The sequence below is a fragment of the Thalia democratica genome, chromosome 2 (genome assembly GCF_965202585.1).
Source record: "Thalia democratica chromosome 2, ktThaDemo2.hap1.1, whole genome shotgun sequence".
In the NCBI taxonomy this organism is placed as follows: domain Eukaryota; kingdom Metazoa; phylum Chordata; class Thaliacea; order Salpida; family Salpidae; genus Thalia; species Thalia democratica.
Window position 1 is genome coordinate 81,490,720 of NC_139166.1, and position 19,363 is coordinate 81,510,082.

Sequence of the window (19,363 nt, forward strand, 5' to 3'; positions counted from 1 at the left end):
TTCTTACTACTCCTTCAACTCCAATTTTTTTTTACAAAAAAAAAAATGAAATAAATTGTTTATTAACAAGTTTACTTAAACACTTTAGATAAAAAATATTTAACTACAGAAGAAGTATGTTACAAACACATAAAAATAGCAACTACATTTTGCATTTAAATGTTGTAAATTTTTAAAACATTTCTAAAGCCCTGAGCTATTGCAGCGCCAGTTTTGTTTTCAATCTTTTATAAATGTAGAAAAGTTGACTTAGCCTCTTTGGGTACTGTTGCTTATGTAGCAAATACTAATACCTGTTATCAATCAACAGTGAAAAACTTTAAACATGCAATCTTTAATATATTTTTATATCTCACTAAAAAAGGTAGACTTTAAAAAAAACCAAATTAACTTAGTAAAATTTATGTTTTGCACTGAACAAAAAAACTTAGCTGAAACCGTTTTTTTTGACATTCAAAGCTTTAACAACTACTGAAAACTGATACTTTGCAAAAAACTCAGCTTAAATAACAAAAAAAAAATTAATTCTAATAATGAAAGTAATGTTAAACTACAGACTTTTTAAATTTATCAAAGAAATTGTAATACATATTTTTTTTTATTTGTGAAACATACAAATAAAATGATTTAACAAAACTCTAGGTTAACTTTGACAAAAAAACAGTTTATTCGTACTTTTCAAGCTCATTATGAACTCTAATTTTGATTGGAGTACAAATTGGTAAATCATGTTGATGATTAATGTAATGAGAGTAAAATTAGTATTAGTTAATGGTAAACAAATTTGCAAATACTTTACAACAATATTTGATAAGTATGTATATTTAAAAAAATCAAAATAATTTAACACATGATAAAACATATACAAAAAAATAAATATATATATATATATCAATTATGATTATAATTATGATAGTATAGAAATACTTGACCTTTTATACTTAAATCACATTAAATATTAGACAATTTATATTTATAAATCATTACTAACCCAAAAAACTGCTCCCTGAAATATCAGTGCTTTCGTCTAAGTAGAAAGAGTACTGCTGTATAATCGTGTCACTTATAATAAACTTTCTAAATATAGGAGCAAGTACATTGACTGTTATAGAGGTACATTTTGTAAGCCGAAGTGTACAACTGTTTGGAGTATTACTAGTAACTTTAAAAACATCAAGCAAGTGGTTGGAAGCATTCATTTTATTGTGCAATGCTTATTACAAGTCAAATCTTACTTCTATTTGAGGTTGTTGTAATTTTCTATCTGTAATGCAATCATCATCTTTTTCAGAAGGTTGTGGTAATAATTCATGCAATAGGTGCTTGTTTGTTTTTGCATGCATTTTTAGTGTATATTTCTTTGGGAGTAATTGAATTTTGCACTTTTTACAGTGAACCTTAAACCCATCATCCCATGGCTGAATCCAGTCTAAAAGTTGCCATGTTTCTATGTTAAAACACAAAATTAAATATGTTTTTAAAATGTAATTGTTTATTAGCTTCACAAAAATAGTACTTGCAACTGATTATTAAGGGAATAGGCGGTCCACTATCATTTTTAAGCAATCTTCTTCAAATTTTCACAAAGAGTCAATTATTAAACTCTAAAAAGAATGAATACATGAGTATTTTAATATAATAAAATCTATAATTTAGATCACCACTTTATTTTATTTACTAAAAACATGCATGCTAGTTTTTTGTTAAATTAATTAATAAAAAAATAGTTCTAGAAAATTTGATGTAAATTGCTTAAATATTCTCTAGAGAAGATAAAAAAGGTTGATCAAACTTTTGAGAAAATTGGATGTGAAAAGGTTTATAGTTAAAATTTGTAACAAAACTGTTTATATTTCATTAACTAGTTGAAATCTTTAGTACAATACAGCATTTCTTTTAAAACATATTTCAAGCTTAACAATATGGGCTGAAGTTAATTGATAAAACAGTACTCTATTATTGAATTAATAAATTTTCTGATCAACTATATCTAAAAATTTAGTGGTTATTGGTTAGGCAAATCAGTTTTTTACAATATATAATTTTTAAGAACCAATAAACATGTATGAACAACACTACAACTTAGAAAATAGCTGTGTCAAAAATTACTTTTTAGTTTTGGATCTGTTTCCCATTCCTTACGATATTTCCTCTTATGTTTCTTATTAGGTTCAGTTTCTGCATGATCTTCTTCTACAAAATCTTCTTCTTTGAAATCTTCTTCAACGATAAATTCCACAGTTATTAGCTGAAAAAGAATTATATCAAAATTGAAAATAGTACATTTCATTACTGGTATACTTGGATACTTGGTTTTCAAAAGGATTTTTAATATACTTAATATTGACAAAAAATAAGTTTTTTACCTATTCTAAACTTAACTAAATAGTCTCATTTTAAGCTAATTAGCTGTTAAAAAGGAGTTTTGGAGCCTGTTTAAATGTATTAAACTATTTTTTTATGAAACCATCTAACTGGTTATTTATTTAAGCTAAAATAAAAAAGAAAGTAAAGTCAGATTTACTGAAAAAAAGATTTGTAGGAAACCTTTTGTCATTTTAAATAATACTATATCATAAATAGTATTGAAACCTTTGTATAAAAAATAAAAAAATGTACTATTTATCTTTTCTAATTATCAGTCTTTTTTTAGTATTTTTATAATTCTAGTTTAAAGAAAATGTTTAACTTTATAAGTAAGGTTTCTTAAAACTTGAGGTATTTAAAGTTAGAAGAACATTTAAAATTATAAAAATATGTAAAGAAGTAAAATTTTGCTTCAGGTACTTGTATAAGCTGTTATAATTTATCAAAAGTTAATTAAATATTTGGTGGTTTATGAAAACTTACTAGCACTTTATACTTAGGTTTTATATGGGATCTTATGTTAAGGAGACAAGAAAAGGGGTTCAATACTCTTTTTAAACAAAAGTTTACATAAGCTCTTGAATGAAGACTCAAATTAAACAATATTAAATGTTTTTCATTAAACACTTTAATTGTAATTAAGTATAACTTTGAGTTTTAGTAAAAAGTTTCTGGTACAAACTTATTATGAAGAAATTTTTTTTTTCCAATTGTCAAATATTTGAAAAAAAATTAATTTAGATTAAACAAAGGTAATAAAACTATTTCTCTACTTACTTCTCTAGAAAATAAATTCAAACTTTTAGGAAAAATTCTTCCATTATATCAAAATATAGATAGTAAAAGTAATACAAAACATTAAAAAAATAAACATTTTATAACCAACAAGTAAAAAAAAATATATGGTTTTTTGTAAGTAAATTTACTTATTATTTTTTAGCCTAGAACAGGGCTGTTTATTGATAAGTCAATGTTAGACTGAGAATGTTTAACAGGGTTGCCACTCGTTTTTTCAAATTTTTTCCAGGTTTTCCAAATTTCTTCCAGGTTTTTATAAATAAACATTTTTAGGTCTTTTTTTAGTTTTAAGTTAATTTATATAAAAGAAATTGTATTGAATAGTACAAAAACAATTAAAAGATGCTGTAAAGTTACTTTAAATATATTAAAAAAAAAAAATTTTTTTTGATGATGACAAAAAAGTCTTATTTATATGACAGATTTTTTGTGTCAAATTGAAATTTTAGCACTGAAAATATTAAAGTTATTTAAAATTCGGGGTTTTTCTAGATTTTTTGATCAAAATTCCAGGTTTATCCAGGTTTTATTCAAAATTTCTCTAATTCCAGGCTATTTTAGCCTAAATTGTTGAATTCCAGGTTTTTCAAGGTTTTTCCAGGTTTCCAGGTAAAGTTGCAACCCTGGTTTAAGAATAATTGCTTATAAACTTTGTGTGGATTAATATTTTCAATGAAATAGTTTACTTTATTTTTCTTTTTTATTTGTGCCACTGATTTTAATAAGAACTGAATAAAGTCTCTGACTTTGTTCCCTTAAATGTTAAAAACTAGTTTAAGCACAAAGTAAATGTAAAAACTAACTTCTAGCCAAACTGAAAACTCAAATTCAAACTATTTTCAAAAAAACTATCTTACCCCTCTTGGGCCTTAACTATTGTGAAAAATAGGTTGTTAAACCTTAATAAACTATTTTTTATGAAACTTGCTAAAAAATAAAACTATTTCTTTGTAAAATTTAATCTGCTTTTTAGTTATGATTAATTGCCTCAAATATAAAATGTAAGTTAAGTTTAAAATGCCTAAACTTAAATCAGAAATTTAGTAAAGGTATTTATTTAGAACAATGTTTTTTAAATTTTTATAAACTTTAGGCAATATAACTACTCACGTTTTAACATAAATCTATTTTATTTGATTATAAGTTGTTTATTTAATAATTTTTTTCTACAAATTTATTGAAATTTGTAATATTTCTAATAATTAAGCAGTTATAGTTATTTAAATGAGATTTTGTTTTTTAAACAATATAAACTATAAAAAAAACTCTTACACACAATTTTAGTCAGATGAAAACAATTGTAAAGTAACTTAAGAAAAATCATTAATGTACAAAAATTTAGGGCATGTTTTAAATTATTATAATCAAACTAAAAAAACAAGATGTTAATTTAAACTCATGTTTAAGTAAAATTTTATAGTTAAAACAAGATATGTCAATATAAGCTAAAAAACTAATCATTGAATAACTTACATGTTTTTTTTACTTTGGCTGAACTCATTTCTGAAAAAAACTTTTTATAGAAATTTAACTATTTATTTCAATATCTGAAGTCATATGCATTTTGAAGACATAATTTAAATACCTTCGGTAATTCTCCTTTTCATTGATCTTATTTTTGGCCTTGAACTTAAGGTCGGATCCCATCTATGGTAGGAAGCAGACTTGTCACAAGTTGTTTTTCACTTAATTAAAGCTGTTTAAGCAAGAGAGTTGTCAAGCACGCGCTGTTGTAAAAAAAAAAGAAGTTTAACAAGTGAGAGAACAAGTATAAGAAGAAGTTAGCAATGTTGTTTTATGAATTTTTCAACTATATTTTTCCTTACTCTAAATAGGTTTAAAATTTTTAAATAACTTTTCGTGTATTGTATATTTTTTTCTATTGTTATATATGATTGCTGTTATAAGAACAAAAATTAATTAATTTAAACAATAAAACGTACTTAAAAATAAATGAAAAATTGTAAAAGAAATATTTTTATGAAACAGAAAAATGTACATTTTTTATTGTAATTTAACACTTTATTTTAAAAATGCTTGGTTCAATTGAAAAATAACTAGTTCAATTATATATAAATATACCAACTTACAAAGCCTTATATTCTACTAAGCGCGATTGTTAAAGTTGTAAACAAACCTCATTTTTTTTTCTATTATTATGTAAGATAAGTTTAGAAGGTGCTTAAATTGAATTTTTCTACAAAACAGTTAGTCTTATAAAATGTTATGGTATTTAGAATTTTGGACTATTAGATTTTTGCTAGGATTTTTATATTTTTAAGCACAGACGAGGTATTTGACCGAAAATTAGTTTGATAAATAAAGTCTTGAAAGAAAAAATTCAAAACAGTTAATCTTTTTAACAAGAATAAATAAACATTGTCATTTAAATTTTAGTCATAAAAAAACTGTTAAACCACATAAAAACTATTCTTTTACAAACTATCATATAGGGGATTAATGTTTAGAATTTAAAAATTAGAATACCTTTGAACTTAAAAACAATATTTTTTTCATCTTATTCATTGCAGCTTAATAATTACTTACGAAGCACAAAACTTTTCTAATGAAAGCAAACTGTAAATCTTCATATTTAAACTTACAACTTTTTTCTAAACATTGAAACAAAACATTAAAAATAGGTAAAAACCTCATTAGTAGAAACTAAAAATGTAAACGAAATTACTTTATGACTTTTACTTAAACAATTGTTCTGTATGATGTTGATAAAAAAACAGTAAAACGTTCTTATTAACTGTCAATATTTTCAATTTGAAGTATTAGGTTTGAACTAAAAATAGTTAAAATGAATATATTCATCTTAACTAGTGTAGTTTTATAAACATTTAACAAAGCACAAAACTTTTCTAATAAAAAAAAAATGTAATTTATCATAATCAAACTTACAAAAGAAAAATAAACTGGTAACACTGCTCTACACAAAAATAAAAAAAAGAAATACATTTGCTTGCACTAAAAACAGTTTTATTTGCAGGCAGATAAAGCTTAAACTCTTCCATTAAAAATTTTTCTTGTACATTATAATCTCTGTCCTTATAAAGGCTTGTTTTTCCAACCTCCTCTATCATGTTGTTGGTAAATGAAACGTTATGGCAACAAATCCCATGGCTTTGCAAGTTGATCTGACAATATTAATACTCAATTGGGGTTTGTTGCTTTTCAATATAAATAGCAGTTTTATTTCATTTTGTTTAAAAATATAAAATACATTGGAAATTGTAGTTTAAATGTGTAGAAACATATGTTTAAAATTTATATTTAGTTTACATTTCAATTAAATATACAATTCTAGTATTATGAACAAAGTTTTTAAACTTAAAATAAAAATAAAAAGTAAGTTACAGTAAGTCAAGTTAAGTTTATGCAACACTCTGAATCTTGATAGCATTATAAAAATAGCAAATATTTATAAATACTTAAGAAAACATATACCAGTAACATGCTAAATATTTAATTTAATGAGTTTTTTTAGTTCAAAAATTTGTTTTTATATAAATGTTGATGCTAATTTTTGCTTACTTATTGAATTTTTAGGAACTAAATATTCTGAAAAGGATTTTAGAGACATATAAGTACTATTAGTTTTTTAAATGTGAGAGACTTTACACCTTTTTTGTATATTTTATTCTCTTGCTAATATCTGCTTCAAAATTTCCTATTTGATTAGTTTTGAGCTTAATTGAATGTACTTTATGTTTTTATTTTTCTGATGTGACTTTAAAAAACTACCGAAAATTATACCGTTAGACAAAAACACTTACTTTTCCCCACAATTATTCCATAAAAGAAGCATAATTAAATGAGATTATCGTTTAGCAAAAGGGAAAAGTGAGATTCACTTTGAAAATCGGAGGAAAATAAAGTGTAATATAACACAGTTACACAACTGTTCTGTTTAGTTTCTATCACCAAACTACACCTTTTAAGTTCTTTAATTTATGCTTTTATGTATTTAAAGTTTGCCGATTCCGATAAATAAATTATTTTACATGCATGCGATTCTTTACTTTTTTCAGACAATAATGTTTGGAAAAATTAAAATAGTGACACTTTTTTCATTGTGCCTATGGGAAGCTTCAATGGTCAAGAGATTTGTGACCTTATCGGATTTAATATCCTCAGTAAACTGGGAAATGTTTTCAGTAACTTTGGTTTGTATAGAGACGATGGGTTAGGTGTCATAGATCTAGCAAAGCCTGACGTATACGACAGAACAAGGAAACAAGTGTTTAAGGTAATGTCAGATATAGATTTCAAAATTACTTTAGATCTGGGTAATCAAGTGACTGATTTTCTAGATGTCACCTTAAAACTATCTGATGCTACTTTTTGCCCTTACCGAAAACTAAATTGTTCAACTAATTTTATCAATTCAAATTCTGACCACCCCGACATATAAAGAAAGCTATCCCAATAATGACCCAGAAACGTTTAAGCTCATTATCATCCAGTGAAGAAGTATTATAAAATAAAAGTTCTATACGAAAATGTATTAAAAAAAAGTGGTTTTAAATGTAACTTAACATACATGAAAACAAATTAAAATACTAATAATAACAATAATAATGATATTTCTAACGGTAATAACGATAATAAACATAGTAATGAAAATAATAAAAGTAATAACAGCATCATTAATAATAATAATAGCCGTATGTTGTGATATAACCCACCATACTAATCTGGTATTAACTAGTGATGTACCGCACTCACTTACCGGGTCCGGATCCGGCAGGCTATTGGCATTTTTGTCTGATATCTGGATCTGGCCGGATTTTGATATGAAAAAACTCCAGATCCAGTTCCGGCAGGATTGTAATTTGAAAAAAAAAGTCCGGATCCGGGTCCGGCCGGATCTCTGTTAGTAAAATAGAGCATACAGAAAAGTATTTTTTCAAAAACAAACCCTGTGTAAATCAAAATGAGTCATTTTCGTCAAAATTTACGTTCAAAAATTAAACACCTACCGTGATTGGCTCATTTTGCATACGTGACTAATTTACATTTGTTTTCATTAACTATGAAACAAACATTCAGAAATGCAACTCTTTACCTTTGTTGTAAAATTAAAAACTTTACTACCAAATTGTCAACCTTATGGCTAGCTGTTCTACTGATTATTAGAATAAAGTAATTTTAGACTCATGATAGTTTAAACTCACTCAAGCTTTTTTTTGACTTAAACAGTGGCAACCCTGCTAGTTTGAAAATTTTTAGAAATTTTAAAAAACCTAAGGCTGCCTCAGGCTAGTTTAGTTTTTATAAAAACTCAGGATAGTTTTCTTTTAGATTTTGAATGAGTTGAGATAATCTAGTTTTGAATGTTTTTTGATTTTCTAGATAATTTTGTTCAAGAACTTGATTTTAATTGATTTTAGATTGGTAAGGCTATGGGGGGTCCACCTTGATTTTTACAAGTTGATCTTATTTGGTAGATTTTAATCTGAGCTACCAGATACTTTTTACAGCTTAACAAAATTCAAAGTAGTTTTCGAGATACAAGGGGTTAAAGCTGGCCAGCTCAATAGCTTCCTTATAGAAGGTGCAAACTAAAAAGGCGAAAAAAAAAACATTTTATTAAAAATCTATCTCCTCCTAAAGTTTTTAAGCAATCTTATTTAAAATTTCAAAGTTTACTTTTTACTAAATTTTAAATAATTTGAAAGTAGTAAAAATTTTATCTTGAGAAAAAGTCCCCTTTTTTCAAAAAAAGGTGTTTTTTTTAATTTTTGACCTTAGATTTGTAAATTTCAACTATTTGAATCTCTAGCACTCAAAAGCTTTTAAACTATGTAAGGAACTTTTTTATGAAAAATTGAGGTACCTAGCTTAAAAAACCTAGGAGGAAATAGACTTTTAGTTAAATGGACATTTTCACGTTTTCAGCTTGCGCCTTCCATTAGGTCCCTATGGAACTCTCCGGTTTTGACCGCTTATATCTTAAAAACTACTTTGAATTTTGTAAAACTATAAAAAGCATCTAGTAGCTAAGATAGTCATCTTTTAAATAAGATCAACTTTTAAAAAAAAGTGTTTAACACCCCTATAGCCTTAATTTTAAATATTACTTAAAATGTTTAACCTTGTTGCTAGCTGTTGTACTGATTATTAGCTTAAAGTAATTTTTTTTTGGTTTTTCAAAACCTCATTCTGACTCAGGAAAGTTTAAAATCATTAAGTTAGTTTTTTTGAACAAATAGTGGCCATACTGATATTAGCTAAAATTAGGTGCTATTCTGGTTGCCAAAAATCATGGAAAGTTCATTAGTTTAGCAAAAAAATAATATTTTAGTGTTTTATTGTTCTTTTAATTTGAAGTTTTTTTTTACAGTTCTTTCAATTTTAAGTTTTTCTTTTGTTCTTTCAATTTTAATAAAATTTAAATGTAAATATTGTTCAGAAAATTAGCAAACATACCAGCTACTATTTTTAAATGTTAATTTTAACTAGACCTTAGTAACATATCATAAACTTTCTTAATATTTAAAATTTTAGCAGCACATTAATATTTTTTAGTCTGAACTTGTTTTAAACTATAATTTTTCAAAATTCAAAAGTATATAGTTAGATATACCACATAAAATATAAAGTTCACACAATTATTTTTAGTTAGTAGTTATTTATATAAAACTGCATTATCGTACATAGTAGTTTTTATACTACTTACATTACAAATAACTAAGAGTAATAAGAATCCGGGTCGGTTCCGGCCGGATCTTAATTTGAAAAAAAAATCCAGATCCGGTTCCGGCTGGATTCTAATTTGGAAAAAAGTCCGGATCCGGGTCCGGTCGTACCCGGAATTGTGGGTCCAGTACATCACTAGTGTTAACATAAACTCGGGTAAAAAATTTTAAAATTAGTAGCTAAACATTTCCCAAATAACCATTGTTACCGTAAAATAAACTTCTAAAAACACAATTGAATTTTCAAATATCAGTATTTATCAATTAATTCACATCACTTTTTAAAAATAGTCTATTTTTATTAAATTTCTAATATAAAATTAAAAGTGAAAGTTTTTAACATATTGTAACAGTATTTTATTATTGAATTAACTATATAATTTTTTTCAGTAGGGCATTAAACATTCCATTACTTAAATTTAAAAAAATGATGTTTGTTTTTTTTATAACATTAACTGTATAATAAAAAGTTTTGTGTTGCAAAGAGAAAAAATTTGGTCCTAACAAAAAAAATCTTCCTTTACTTTAAGTTTCTGCTTAAAGAAATCTTAATAAATTTAAAACAAGTTCCTTCTACTTCTATAACATCAGTTGAAGATACACAGTGTCGGCAAACAGCTGTAATTGAAGCTAAAATTGCAATGCATCTTATTATACATGGAAACATGGCTACTAGTACATGTCTTATAAAGTGCTTAAAAAGTTGTTGAAAGCATGAGGTCCTTCAGTCTGCACATCTTGCAAGAACAAACTGTAATGCAGCAGTGAAGAGTGTTCTCATGCCAATGTGCAAAAAAACTTATACAAAATATTAACTGTAGACCACTTTCAATATTTGTTGATGAGGCTACAGATAAGGCTGGCGAAATCAGCTATTTTGGTAAGCATTGAAAAATTGTTATTATTTTTTAGATAACAAATTTATTAACATTATTTCATTTTTGTTATGTTTGTTAAGAATTAAAATGTATTTAAAAACTTAATTAAGTTCTTTTAGTTGTTTATTTATTAGTTATAAAGTAGAAAGGTTTTTATTGTTTACATAATTTTGCAATTTTTATTTTTCAATATTGTAATGATATTATATATAGTCAGTAATGATTTGTAATCGTTTTGAAACTTTTTTTACGAGTCTTTTAATATAAATGGGTTTAACGAAGAAACAGACTTATATACAAAAACCTCTTATTTTAAACTTTTAATGTTACCTAAATTATAAAGCAGTAAAAGTTTTTTAAAGCAAATTAAGTAAAACATGCAACAAAATTTATATGTTTACATTGTAACGCTGTTCTAATGAAATAAATTTAGAAAATAGTCAACTTTAGTTCTGTTAATCACCTCGAACAGGTAAACAATATTATCTAAATCTTTTTTTAAATAAATTCGAAATTATATAAATAAACTTTTTTTAGCTTGACTCTTATTTTGTTACTTTAATTGGTCTACTTGAATGTCCTTGTTCATACACTTGTCATAACAAGTATAAATAGATTAATGGGGCTTTATTATTGTTTGACTGGTTTGAAATAAACTATCAATGATAGTGGTTGGACAGTTCAAAATCTGAAAACCTTAAGTTTATGTCTTTGTCTGAAATGAAAAAGTTAAAAACAAAAATAGCAGACCCACACTACATGCTTCAATTACCCAAAAATATAATTCAAGAAGTTTGAAACTTGTTGTTTTAGAATATGTTTTAATGCTAAAAAGTTTGAACTGGGTAAAAAAATTAAAATTAACTTATACATGTCTTGCAATTAAAGATAAGAGTATGTATTGTTAAGTTATTGTATTTTCTATAGGTTTTTCAATTTTAATTAAGATTTAACCGTAAAATAACAAACTTCAGAGCTTGGTATACTTTAAATATTAAAATAGTTTCTTCTTAATGTTTTATTTAAACTGAATTTTTAGAAAAAGACAGCTTTTTAGAGATTTTCTATATTTACGCTAATTAATACATACTTATAGTTTTTTAAACTCACAGTAACTCACAGTTTTTTAAAAATTTAAATTTTTTTTTTAATAATTTTGAATTTGAAATCTTAAAAAAATGTTCTTCTTTTATTTTATCATGTTGTTAGAATTGTAGCTTTATCACTTACTGATTTGTGAAACAATCTTAACAACTAGATAAAGTATTGTTTTCTAAATTTAAATTTGTTTCAGATCTTCTACATATTTTTTTTTGTTGTAATAGAGTATGTAAATCTATTCTAAATTGAACAAAAAGATATATTTTTGCTGTTTGTTTTTTCTTCATGTTAATAACGAATCAATTACATAATACTTTTATCATTGTAGTGTTGATAACACTTTGAAGAGTTTTATTTTGAAAGGAAAAATTTTCAAAAGAAAATTGTGAATTTTGTATTAACTTTGATGTTAATTTAATTTGATAAAACAAAGTAAGGGTCTTTAAAAAAGTTACTGATGAAGGCAATTTAGTTGTTGATTGCATTAAAAGTTTCTTTACTTTTTAAGTCAACTGTAATATCTACCAAATGGTTATGACTGTTTTTTTTTTCTACTTATTTTTAATAAACTACATTTAACTAAGTTTTTTGTTTAAAAACTGATTTAAAAATTCTAAGTTTTATTTGATTTTCATATTTTTGTCGAACAAACAAAAATACACAAGGTTGCAATTTAAAATGCTCTTAAAAGCTTAGTTATTTAAAACTTATTTGAAAGTTGTATTGGAGTAAGTTGTTTTAAACATTTAGTTTGGTTATTTTAACCCCTAGAAAAAAAAATTTAAGAGAGATTTCATTTATACTACATGAACAAATATGTTGTGTAGTAAATTGTAAGTTTATTAGACTAAAGGAACATATATTTATTCCTTTTTTTTACAAACTACTACCATATTATTACTGTATATAAACTAAGCCCATGTAATGTTTTAAACTTTTTTATTCAATTTTATTTTTTTAATCTCTGTTTTTTTTTTGCAACATTGGTAGTATGTGAATGCTTCAAACTAAGTATACTTTTTACATTGTAAAAAGGAGGTTTAGTGTGTAATTAAACTTATTGTTGTAACTTTTGATATTTATTTTTATATAAGTGTGAAAAGTATTTTTAGCTGTATCTTCTAATCAAATTTATATATTTTAAAGGTTACTTTTTTATTACACAAGTATTTAATTGAATTTTTTTAACTACATTTTTGAGCTATACATTTTAGTTTAAACTTAACTATTAAGAATACCAGTGTAAATAATATTTTAACTAATTTTTTGTTAACTTCAAAGTATATCTACTGATGTTGTTTGACTTTTTTTTTAATTTAATTTAAGTTAATGACATAAAACTATTAAACAAAGAATGTAAATAATATTTTATTTTTATTAATTTTTATAAAAACCAATAGAAGTTATTTTTAAAGTAGCTTTAATCTATATGTTTTTTTTTCATTTTTATGATTAACATAAAGGATTATAAGACCAGCTCAAAATTAAAACTAAAGCTTCTATGTATCTTTCATTGTTTAATAAATTTCACTGTTTTTAGGGTGCATTCACAGTTTTAGTTTTGCTTTGTTATAAATAGTCAACTGTTTTATAACTTTTTCAGCTTATATATCGACATTGATATTTTGTTTCATTCAAATAAAAAATCACTAAAATAATTAAGGTATTGATTAAGTTCTGAACATTGAATACAATATTTATTACAGATCTCAAATAAGGTAAGTTTTTAATAAAGAACCAAAAGTATTTATGGGACTATTTGTTTTTAAAAGAATAAGTATTGATTACTAATGTTTTGATATTGAGTTTTAAAATATCGCTAAAATTGCAAACTAGCGAATGGTTTTTGTTGATTAGACCATTTAATGAAATTTTAGCATTGTACCATAATAAATTTCTTATATTTATTTTAAGTATATTAATTAGAATATAATATTGAATTAAAAATAACTACATTAAAATAAAAGTTTTCAAGTTTAATTTACTTAGCAAAAAATAGAAAAATAATTTTAACACAATTTCTTAAAATTCAAACTTAAGTAGCAGTGCGAACTCATAAGTTGCACATTTAACCGACTGTGCAAAATCACAAAGTTTTTCATTTAGAAATAGTCCTAAGTTTGATTAACAAAAAATTATAAATTATGAAAGTAGCTTTTTAAACACCTAAAAAACAGTAAAGGAATTGTTCTGCTTTCATGCAAAAGCTATAGTTTAAATATTTAGTCATGAAAACGTTTACTTTCATAAACTAGAAATTTGTGAGACAACACTATACTATAAGTTTTCAACAGTAATTTAAGCATTAATTGATATTCAAAGAAAGTCAAACTTAGCTCTTGGGCGACACCAAACGGTTAAAATATTTTAAACGTCAAATTTTCCTTAAAAACTATATAAGGGCAAAAATAGCTATAAAATTCTGGTAACTGTGGTTTTTGCTTCTATTTTGATATTCAACTGGTTTAAATACTACAACCAAGATGACCTATATTCCAATCAATAACAAATTTAACAAATTTACAGTTATGGTAGAAATGTTAAAAGTATATCAAAAATGATTTTTACATGTTATAAAAAAGTTATAATGACCTGTTAAAACAACTGTTACGAATGTAAGAAATAAGTATTTTTTTGGTAATATCTTGTTATTTAATTTGTAAATATTTTCTTTTTAGCTTTCTTTAACAAAGTTCGCATTGTTTAAGTTTACTGTTAATTTGAAAATTGAACAATTTTTTATATATTAAACAGTATGCATGAAAGGCATAGGGGTGTTTCATTTTGTCTATAAATTTAGATATTTTTTATTGAGTTTATAAAGCTTAAAGTTTTGTATAACAATTGAGTTATAATTAAAAAAAAAATAGTTTATATTATATGGTTGTTTAGTCATATTTTATTAAATCAAATTTGATAAACAAGTATGTATTTGAAGTTTAAAATAAAAACACAATTGTATACCTTTTTATTTATTAAAATTTGAAAACTTGATTAAATTGTAATGAAATGTTCATTTCATTTTATAATTTTAAAGCGTGTGAATAAATACGGAATTTTACGTTACAATAAAAGCATTAGATAAAATTTCTGAAAACAGTTTTACCAATTCCCAGAACAACATTAATATTCATAGGAGTTAATTTCATTTTGACAGGTATATAACTGCGTTTGTCATTTCAAATTCGCGTTTAATTATTTAGTTATTCCGCACTTCAAGTTACGATTAAATTCAACGTTTCAAAGACAAGTTTCGAGAATCAAGTATCACATAGCGTGCTAAAAAACATTAGTATTTTGTTGTACTTTACGATTGTTAATACTTTTTAATAGACTTTATTTGTGTCGTGATTTGATAGTTTCTTTCTTCAAAACTTATAGTTAACATTTTAAATAAAGTAACTGCATTAATTCAAAAAGTGTTTTATTCTTAACTTAGGAATAAGTTTTAACTGTTACTGTAAGCTACTCGTAACTAAACCAATCAGTTAGTAAGTTACTAGAGACCACGTCTTTAAGACATAAACATAAAAAACATTAAAGTATATCTTATTTGGTTAAAATATAAATTTTCTTTAATACTTTCAGTGAGGTTTTGAGACTAAAAACCATATGTTTTAATTAATTATTTACATATGAATATAAAAATACGACTAAAACTATTTAAAAAAGACTTTTATGTAACTATTGACTATAAGGATACTTTTTATTCAAAACAGAAACAAAAAACTGTGAAAATATCTATAGAGGAGTTTACAAACTATTAAATTAGTAAATCTAACCAAAGTTTTATAATCAAATGTCTAAGTTGATTAAAACATTATTAGTTTCCGAAATATAAGTATTTTAATTTTATTAAACACTAGGAAAGGATTAAACGACCTTTTTATAAACGTTTATGAGAATAACAGACAATACTTGATAACAGCAGTAATTCAAAAACTTGATAAAACATCCTTAACAGAACCCTTTAAAGTAAATTTATGACAAAAAATTGTAAAATTAGTAGTTGAAGTTTTCAAACTAACAAAAAAAAACATTTTTAGTTACAAGAATGAGAAAAACATCCTATACAACCTAATTATAATTCTTTTTTTATGTGAAAAAATGTTTAAATACAATATTTGAGCAGATTTGTTTAATATAGTTGATTTTACATAAATATAGTAAACATATAATTTACATTTAGAAAAATAAAAATAAACGAAGTCTTTTTTATTCAAAACATACATATTTCAACTAATTATCTCAGTGTGATACAATAGTAACAAAATAAAGAAAACTCATTACTTATATAACTTTATAAAAAATCAAATGCTAGTTAACAAAGCAAAAACAAAATAGTAATTAAATGAAGTAATCTAAACAAAGATGATTTTGTTTCTAAAGTGATGAAAATAATAATTAATGACACGAAGTTTAAAGAATTAAAACCCGTGAAAGACATATTAAAAAAAAAAAGTTCGAAAAATGAATCTGTAAAATACTAAAAGGAGTTATTGAAAACAAAAAACCTATCACAAGAAAATTATTATTTAAGTACAACAGTAGGTTCTATAGGACCACGTTAGTATAGTCTACCAAATTTACGTAAAGTTGTTGATGTACCCCTATTATCTCTATTGTAAGAGCTCCGCAACATGTATTATCTAGATATTGAAAAAATTTTTTAGAACTAGTTTTGAAATGTTTTTCAGAACTTATTATAATAGACTTTTTCGAATTTGTGGATGAATTAAAACATCAAAAAGCTAATGATACTTTTCTTTGCAATTACATGTAACGAGCTTTTTACAAATGTAACTATGAAAAAGTTAATTGATGTTTGTACTGATACACTAAACACTTAAAATATTTTTTTGTTTAGTACATTGCTTGATAAAATAATTTTTGATTTAATTATAAGGCTATATAAAGTTAAGTTTTCTTTATTTTGCTACAATTGTACCACTTCGACGAAAATTTGTTGATATTTGTTAAAAAAAAAAAAAAAATTGTTTGTTTTTATTAAGGAAGACTGTATATAATAAAATGAAGAAAAAACTTAAGAATTAAAAAAAAAATTCTAAGAAGTATTATTTTTTATTAACTATTTTCAAAGTAATAGTTATCGCAAATTTTACATTTTTAAACTGAATATAGTATTAAATTATAATTATACTTTACGTGAAAAATATTTAAAAATTAATAGAAAAAACTAAAGGTATAACAAAAAGTATGTAAAAAGCATTATTTTTGTTATTTTATAATTTCAATCAAGTGTACTATTAATATATTTATTCTTACTCACCGTATATGTGCAAACATTTTAAAAGTTTTACATTTATTATATTATTTTTAGTTACGAATAAGTTTAAGTAAACTTTATTTGTTGTAGTGTATATGTGGTACATGATAATTCAAATTCGTATAAAAAGTATTTAAGAAACCATATTTTACAGTATAAACATTTTTAATAATAATAGGTGTGTAAATTTTATCAATATCTACAAACCATTTTTTCTGAATTTTTTTTTCGAGGTATTAAGAAATATAGCATTTAATATACAATATAAATTTTTTAAATATATCTCAAAAAAAAACTAAAATTTACAAAAAAGAAAATGGCTTATAGATATCAATTAGTAAATTACTTTTAAAGTGGCAACCAAAAAAAGGAAATTGAATTATTCAAATTACAATAGTCGTTCACCTTATTTATGTAAATGATTGGACCTGGTATTTAAATTAAAATGCATTTTAAATTCAAAAACGTTAGTTTAGTGTAGGGGTGGGCAACGTACGGCCCGCGGGCCGGATCTGGCCCCCGGAGTCGAAATGACCGGCCCCCAAGCCCTATTATCGAGTCAGTTAAATTCAGTTGAATTAATTCTTTCTCAAACTATCCAAAAAAATTGTTTGCTGAGCTAACTTTGATGATCCTACTTATCATAATGATTTTCATAAAAAATGACATGTAAAAAATTGATGTCTTTCCCAGATGTGTAGTGAGTTGTTCTTATATATCTTAAGAAAAGTAGTTTTTTATAACGTTGACACCTAATTTAAGTAAAACTGCTCAGCTTTACATTTTAGTAGAATATTCCAAGTAGAGATTACAGTTTGCTCTCTTTTCTGCTATTGATATTTTAATTAAGGGATTTTTGATTAATTAAATGGTTAAGTTTATTGATGACCAACTGATGACAATATTTCAAAACAAGATCTCATTAACTTTAAGTATGATTTGTTTAGGAAATTTATTTGTGTATGTTTCTAATAACAGTTTACAATCTAACAAAATTTTAATGAATCTTTATAAGTTTTTTTAAATAAAAAGATAGTAGTTTAACATTGGAATGTTGGTCAACTTCTGAATAATAATTTTAATGTAGCCTCGAGCCAAGGGTAACCAAGATTAGATAATTTTGAATACTTGAAAATTTTAAATGCTTTAGTTTTAAATCTTAGGCTCAAATAACTTTTAGTAAGTAAATTATTGTTTTTATAAAACTAACTAGTATTGATTCGGTCCAGAGTTGTAAAAAATACAGAAATATGAGTACTTAATAAAAATTAACTTAAAGTTTTAAACTTGAGAACCTTGGTAATTAGTAAATTGAATTAAAATTTTAAAACACCAGATCAATTAGCATCCAGCCGGATCCAAGTCTTTTGAAGCAAGTTCTATTCGGATACGAACCTTGTCTAAAATTAGTATTTAGCCTGATCCGTAAAATATTTTTGAATAAAGATTCGGATCTAAAAAAGGATCCGACTGAATCCGGTAGATCACTGACTCGAAATGCTCCGGCCCGCTGAGGACTTTTTTTTTGATCTGGCCCGTCAATTATTTACGTTGCCCACCCCTAGTTTAGTGTAATTTTGAAATAATAACAAAAAAAACGAGTATTTAGTCCGCCCATCTAACTCTTAATTATTTATTTATCAAATTATCCTATACAAAATATTTATTTTTATCTCATGATTTTACATATTATTGTCAATCTATCATGTCACTAAAATTTATAGACTATGGATAAGTCAAAAACGATAGTTTTACCATCTAAACCAGAATTTTACCAGTTTTCAGCGAATATTCCCTTATTTACATAGTTTTTTTCTTAAATAATTTTAAAAGCAGGGCTTAAAAGTAAAATAAAGAATGCAATAGCAAAGAATAATAAACATAAGATCGTAAACCATATGAAAGGAAGTAAATAATCTTAAGAAAAAAAAATCGCAATATAAAACATTACTATCGTAATTAATTTAATGAATTCTGTAGATTCAGTTGGTAGTTTTAAATAACTTAATGATATAACTATTTATTAAGTTTTTATTTAATAAATTACAGCAAATGTTTTAATTAGCAACATATGTTAAACTTTTTTAGTGTAAATCAAAATGTTATATATACCACTATTTTTAAAACGTAATCTTTTGAAGAAAAAATAAAAAAAAATAGTATGTTATAAAATCTAAATTAATTAAATATAAACCTTTAATAGTAATTATGATTCTAAAAATGTG